The 7,500-nt window shown below is 42.1% G+C and overlaps 1 protein-coding gene across 1 annotated transcript in view; it reads right to left on the bottom strand.

The window, feature by feature from the left end:
- The window catches only part of LOC143281899 (uncharacterized), a 26,189-nt gene that overhangs the window by 17,535 nt on the left and 1,154 nt on the right, over positions 1-7,500 (bottom strand). The gene's annotated exons all lie outside the window — the stretch shown is intronic.

The following is a 7,500-nucleotide window of genomic DNA, read 5'->3' as shown; positions in this document are numbered from 1 at the left end:
CACAAGCACCAACACGCAATTGCTTCCCCTAGCATCACAAGCAACAACACGCACGCGCAATCTCAACCACACATTCAAAGTGCCACAAAAATAAATGCTATTACACGTATGTGCACGTGTGAGTGAGTGAGTGAATGAGTGAGTGAGTGAGTGAGTGAGTGTGTGTGTGTGTGTGTGTGTGTGTGTGTGTGTGTGTGTGTCTGTGTGTGTGTGTGTGTGTGAATGAAAGAGAAATATAGTTGACTGAAAACCTCCCTCACCCTTCATCCCGCACTCTGGTCTGTAGTGTGGTGTGTGTTGTGTGTGTTTCTTTCATTTTGTTCATTTTTGCCTATGCATTTTACTAACACCATGCTTGTGTCTGTATGTCATGTTTGTGTATGTGTGTGTGTGTGTGTGTGTGTGTGTGTGTGTGTGTGTGTGTGCATGTGTGTGTGCATGTGTATGTGCGTTTGTGTGTGTGTTTGTGTGTGTGTGTTTGTTGTTGTTTTTGTTTGTTGTTTTTTTTTGTTTTTTTTTAATATTTTTAAAAAATTTTCTCCTCTGTTATGTATCTTTACTAACACCATGCTTTCATTTTATTTAGTATTGTGTAGTGTATAGACTATAGTGTATAGTGAATAGACTATAAGCTATCCACTCTGACCTTTTCTGCTGTCAATGGATCTGGCCCCAAGTATCTTTCTGAACTCCTCCATATCTATACCCCGTCTCGCCAGCTCCGTTCTTCCTCTGATACTCGACTTCTCAGGATACCTCACGTCAGAAGTAAGACCTATGGACACAGATCGTTTTCTTTTCAATCGTCAAAGACGTGGAACAAGCTCCCTGATAACCTCCGTCATTCTGATTCCCTCGCGTCTTTTAAATCTCGTCTCAAAACTCACCTTTTCCCTCAGCAGTAAGTTCAATTGTGGCAGGTCCACTTCCTTTGCGTTAGCTGTGCTTGACTATGTATGTATACATATGTATGTGTACATAACTACATGCATGTATATGAATGTGTATTGTGTGCGCGTGCGTTTATGTAAGTGCCTGCCAATGTGTGCGTATGTGTTAGATACACATATATTGTTAAAATATATGTACGCAGTGTGTGTGTGTCTGTGTGTGTGTGTGTGTGTGTGTGTGTGTGTGTGTAGTCATATTTTGGTGTGTGTATGTAACATAGATGTAATGTTTTATGTTAACAAAGCGTTTTTGTAAAGCACCTAGAGTAGATTTCTGGATAGTGTGCTATATAAGTATCCATTATTATTATTATTATTAGTGTAGACCCTATTCAGGGTGGAGACTTGATGTAAAAAAAAAAGCACAGCAGTGCTTTACTATTATTCTCGAAATAAAGAATTTGTCTTGTCTTGTCTTGTCTTGTCTCTCTCTCTCTGTTTCTCTCTTCCTTCTCTGTCTGTATGTCTGTCTCTCTCTGCCTCTCTCTTTCTCTCTCGTTGAGTCATTCAAATCCAGCCTGCCACAGTGCAGTTACCTCTGGAAGCAGCTTCCACTACAAAAATTGTCGCTCAGCGGCGCCACTATACAAATTACCGCTCAGTGGCACCACTATACAAATTATCGCTCAGTGGCACCACTATACAATTTGTCGCTCAGTGGCACCACTATACAATTTGTCGCTCAGTGGCACCACTATACAATTTGTCGCTCAGTGGCACCACTATACAAATTATCGCTCAGTGGCACCACTATACAATTTGTCGCTCAGTGGCACCACTATACAATTTGTCGCTCAGTGGCACCACTATACAATTTGTCGCTCAGTGGCACCACTATACAATTTATCGCTCAGTGGCACCACTATACAAATTATCGCTCAGTGGCACCACTATACAATTTATCGCTCAGTGGTATACAATTTATCGCTCAGTGGCACCACTATACAATTTATCGCTCAGTGGCACCACTATACAATTTATCGCTCAGTGGTATACAATTTATCGCTCAGTGGCACCACTATACAATTTATCGCTCAGTGGCACCAGTATACAATTTGTCGCTCAGTGGCACCACTATACAATTTATCGCTCAGTGGCACCACTATACAATTTATCGCTCAGTGGCACCACTATACAATTTATCGCTCAGTGGCACCACTATACAAATTACCGCTCAGTGGCACCACTATACAAATTACCGCTCAGTGGCACCACTATACAATTTATCGCTCAGTGGCACCACTATACAATTTGTCGCTCAGTGGCACCACTATACAAATTATCGCTCAACGGCACATCAGGCGTCTTCCTCTCTATGTTTAAAACACCCAAACACTTTAACACTGTTGAACATTTTGTTGGCATTCCAGTGAAACGTAGTGTGAAAAATCATCAACAAATCACTCTCCTATTTGCTATCCTTCACTGGCTGCCCATTCATGCACAAATACAATACAAACTCTCAATTCTCTGTCACATTGTCTTCACCAGTACTTGTCTTGTCTATCTTTCGGATTTACTTTCTGTCTATTCACCATCCAGACAACTTTGTTCTTTACCTGACATGCGTTCACTGTGTATTCCAAAGATCTGTACAAAAAACGTATGGCGTACTTTCTTTTCTTTTGTTGCACCCAAACTGTGGAATTCACCACCCTCACACCTCCGTCACGCCTCAACACTTGCCCGGCACGCTCTGACCACGCCCCTGGTATGCACTGACCACACCCCTGGAAAGCACTGACCACCCCTGACAAGCACTGACCACACCTGGCAAGCACTGACCACGCCCCTGGCAAGCACTGACCACACCCGGCAAGCACTGAGCACTGACCACGCCGCTGGTATGCACTGACCACGCCCCTGGCAAGCACTGACCACGCCGCTGGTATGCACTGACCACGCCCCTGGCAAGCACTGACCACGCCCCTGGCAAGCACTGACCACGCCCCTGGCATGCACTGACCACGCCCCTGGCAAGCCTTGTTTTAACTTCAAGGCAGTGTTCACGAAAGTAATCAGTCACACACACACACACACACAGAGGCGTGTGTGTGTGTGTGTGTGTGTGTGTGTGTGTGTGCTGTTGAGGAGGCGTACTCGTTGAGTTCGCGAGAAAGAAGGAAAGACACAAAATGACAAGCACAACAGCAGTGTTCAAAACTGTTTATTTCTTGCCAGATAACCACTGGTAGGAAGGGGAGGGAAGAGGAAGGTAAAAAAAAGGCAAGGTGGGGAAAGAGGTAATGTAAGGGGAATTCAGCACAGGACAAGGGAATTCGGCGTAGGGCAAGGGGAATTCAGCGTAGGGCGAGGGGAATTCAGCGTAGTACAAAGGGAATTCAGTGTAGTACAAAGGGAATACAGCGCTGGGCAAGGAGAACTTAGTTTTGGGGGCAATGGGGGATTCATCGTAAGGCAAGTGAAATTTAGGGAGAGCAAAGGGAATTCAGGGGAAACCAGCATAGGGCCAGGGGGAATTCAGGGCAGGGTATAGGCAAGCAGTGAAGCCGGCCAGGTACAGCTGAAGACGTGGGTTTGGATCCCCCTGCAATGATGTCAACATCTATGTACAATACCCATCAAGTTCAGCAATGAACAGAACAATCATTTCGACAATCATCAACACATGCAATGAGAACATTACCATTCATCGACACTACAGATGTAGTTTCTCTCTCTCTCTCTCTCTCTCTCTCTCTCTCTCTCTCTCTCTCATTCTCTCTCTCTCTCTCTCTCTCTGTCTCTCTCTCATTCTCTCTCTCTCTCTCTCTCTCTCTCTCTCTCTCTCTCTCTCTCTCTCCCTCCATAACACTGTTAATATAAGCCTTAGTTAGTACAGAAATATCTATTATTAGGAATATTCTGTTCGTGGTTTTGATCATTATAAAAGCTGAAACGAATAGATAATATGGCTGTAATTCATAACTGCAATTTTACTTTGTCTGAACACAAATAGTAATCTAAAATTTAATCATCTGACTGGATTCTCATTTTAACACAGCCAGGTATAATCTCAGAAAACAGTAGAAGTTTGTTTTACAACATTTCTTTTTAGCACAGCAAATAAATACACAAAAGCATGAACACATGTACTCTCTCTCTCTCTCTCTCTCTCTCTCTCTCTCTCTCTCTCTCTCTCTCCATAACACTGTTAATATAACAATGACATGACACATGACAATGACATGACAAAGATGACAATGACACAACACAGATGACTATTACATAGCACATGACAATGACATAGCACATATGATAATGATATGACACATATTACAACGACATAACACAGATGACAATGGCACAAACATATAACAATGACATAACACATGACATAACACATGACGGAATACAGAAAGAAAGAAAATATCTAATATAGAATACAACTCTCCCTGTATTCTACCCCCCCCCTCCCCCATCCCAAAAGGAAGCAGTGAAAACAATGAATATGATTAGAGTGAAATTTTCAGCAGTAAACTGGAAAAGGGATGAGGCGAGAGAGAGAGAGAGAGGGGGGGGGGGGTAGAGAGAGAAAAAAAAACAGAAAGACTGTGAGAGACACAATCTTCTTTGTTTGCCGATACATAACTGTACACTGATTTGATACGGTCGCTCTGATGTGAGACAGAAAGAAGCAAGAGGCATAGAAGCAAACACAGATAGAAACAGAGACAGACAGAGAGAAACAGAGACAGACAGAGAGAAACAGAGACAAGACAGAGAGAAACAGAGACAGACAGAGAGAAACAGAGACAGACAGAGAGAAACAGAGACAGACAGAGAGAAACAGGGACAGACAGACAGAGAGAAACAGGGACAGGCAGAGAGAAACAGGGACAGACAGAGAGAAACAGAGACAGACAGAGAGAAACAGGGACAGACAGACAGAGAGAAACAGGGACAGGCAGAGAGAAACACAGACAGACAGAGAGAAACAGAGACAGACAGACAGAGAGAAACAGAGACAGACAGACAGAGAGAAACACAGAGAGAAACACAGACAGAAACAGGGACAGGCAGAGAGAAACAGAGAGAGAAACAGGGACAGGCAGAGAGAAACAGAGACAGACAGACAGAGAGAAACACAGAGAGAAACAGGGACAGACAGAGAGAAACAGGGACAGGCAGAGAGAAACAGAGAAAGAAACAGAGAGAAACAGAGAAAGAAACAGGGACAGGCAGAGAGAAACACAAACAGACAGAGAGAAACAGAGACAGACAGAGAGAAACAGAGACAGACAGAGAGAAACAGAGAGAAACAGACAGACAGAGAAAAAAGGGGGGTGGAGGGGATGAGGGTAGTGAACACTTACGGGCTGCCGGTGCTGTTGTAGCCAGAGCGATGGCCGACATAGGAGCGCCTAACTCGGAACCGGACTCTGAAGCGGAATCCACGGGCCTCGCTGGCACTCGCTGCACACACACACACACACACACACACACACACACACACACACACACACACACACGCACGCACGCACGCACGCACAGATTCAGATCAGATGATGATGAATTTTGTTTAATGTTCTGTCACACATACTGGTGATCGTAGACATAATTTTTGTTAGAGTATCGATTTTTACATTTGGGTGTTATCGTTTAGGAGAGGAGGGGGAGGGGGGATGGGGGGTGAATGGTAAGTCCGGAAAAACCAGGCAGATGGAGGGTGGAATCTGAAATGAATATCTAAGTACAATAACAGAAAATTACTTAATGGACTTCGTAAAAGAGAAATCGCTAATCTAACAAGCGAAACAACTGGTAACGAATGCAAAAAATCAAAAACATCAGCGTTCGCAGTTGGTTGTGATGACACACTTTTATGTAGGTAAGACTTCGGCCAATCTCAGTCAAAAATCATATGCTTTATTGTCTTATTACTGAAGCATATGCACTTGATTTTAGGGCAATGTTTAGTCCGTAATGAAATAGAAAATAGACTGAAAATTAAACTTAAAACTGATCTGCGAATCGGACCAAAGTCGGAGAGAGTCCACTGACTAGGTTTTAGAATCGAATGAAAGCACTTATAAAAGTCTCTTTCTAGAATATTACTTATTTCCTTGTATGACAACGGACAATATAATTTTATACTACCTGTAAACTTATTTGCTCCCCTTTTTGCTGCTCTGTCTGCTTGGTCGTTGAAATCGTAGAAATCGAGAATAAAACTATCGAATAAAATTCAACACTTGCACCTTTCATGAATAAGGGAGTGTAATCAACACAATAAATCTTCTTTCTCATTATTCTTGTGTGTGTTGGAGCTCATGTACGTTTATATGTATTTGACTGTGCTTTCATATCTGTGAAACTGCATGTTTGGTGCATATCTGTTATGCATGTGTGGGTGTATGTGTGAATGTGTGTCTTCATGTTTTACATTTATTTGCTTATTTATCATCATTGTTGTCTTATTTATTTAATTATTGATCATTATTTTTTTTTTTTTTATTATTATTATTATTATTACTACCTTTTTATATTATAATTATTATTTATTTATTTATGTAAGCTTATCTATTATTTATTCACCTTTTTTTCTTCTTTTTTTTTCTCAAGGCCTGACTAAGCACGTTGGGTTACGCTGCTGGTCAGGCATCTGCTTGGCAGATGTGGTGTAGCGTATATGGATTTGTCCGAACGCAGTGACGCCTCCTTGAGCTACTGAAACTGAAACTGAAACTTCAGATCAGAACAGCTGACAGAATGGCCACAACAAATACGACTGTTGTTAAAGAGAAAACATCAAGTGATTAAACATGTAGTGTGTGTCTTCTCTTCTCTTTTCCCCTTTTTACTGAAGCAACAGGACTGCAGAATAATTCATTTATTTGGGCCGTGTAATTTGTGCGAAATTCTGGCACCAGTGTACACATCACAAAGTATGAAATAATTTACATAATTTCAACATGGGCATGGAAACTGTGATATGCAGTTGCTCATACATTAATCGGAAGACTTGTGTGACGTCATGGTAGCATTTTTAATCCTATTACGATGCAGGTGATACAGCATATGTTTTAGACGAACTAAAAGACTGAATGAAACAAAGACACTGATAGTATGTGAACAAAGCCCATGTGCAGTTTTCAGCTGGATGGTTATGGTATGAGTCACTTCAAAATCAATGTGATTAGTTCATGTCTATGAATTAAAAAAATAATAGTATTCGACTTGTATTTGTTGTATTATTGATGTACATTTGTTGTGCAACAGTAACCATAGGTATCTGACTCGGCAATCATTACCTCTTCTGTTTTCTTTTGTGAGTGACGTCCTAAAACTAGGAGGCAAGATTGCACTGGCTCTTAGTGCTGCAGCCTTTGAGGCTAGTCGGTCTTTGGGGATCATCCCAATGCCGAGTGTCCTACAACCCTCTTGACCAAGTGTAACTTTGTTTCTGTGTGTGTGTGTGTGTGTGTGTGTGTGTGTGTGTGTGTGTGTGTGTGTGTGTGTGTGTTTATTAACTCTCTCCATACGAACGGCGAAAGAGACGACGTTAACAGCGTTTCTCCCCAATTACCACCATCAAAATATTACAAGC

This window comes from Babylonia areolata, chromosome 5 (assembly GCF_041734735.1).
Source record: "Babylonia areolata isolate BAREFJ2019XMU chromosome 5, ASM4173473v1, whole genome shotgun sequence".
Classification (NCBI taxonomy): domain Eukaryota; kingdom Metazoa; phylum Mollusca; class Gastropoda; order Neogastropoda; family Buccinidae; genus Babylonia; species Babylonia areolata.
This window is presented reverse-complemented; position numbering and strand designations above follow the sequence as displayed.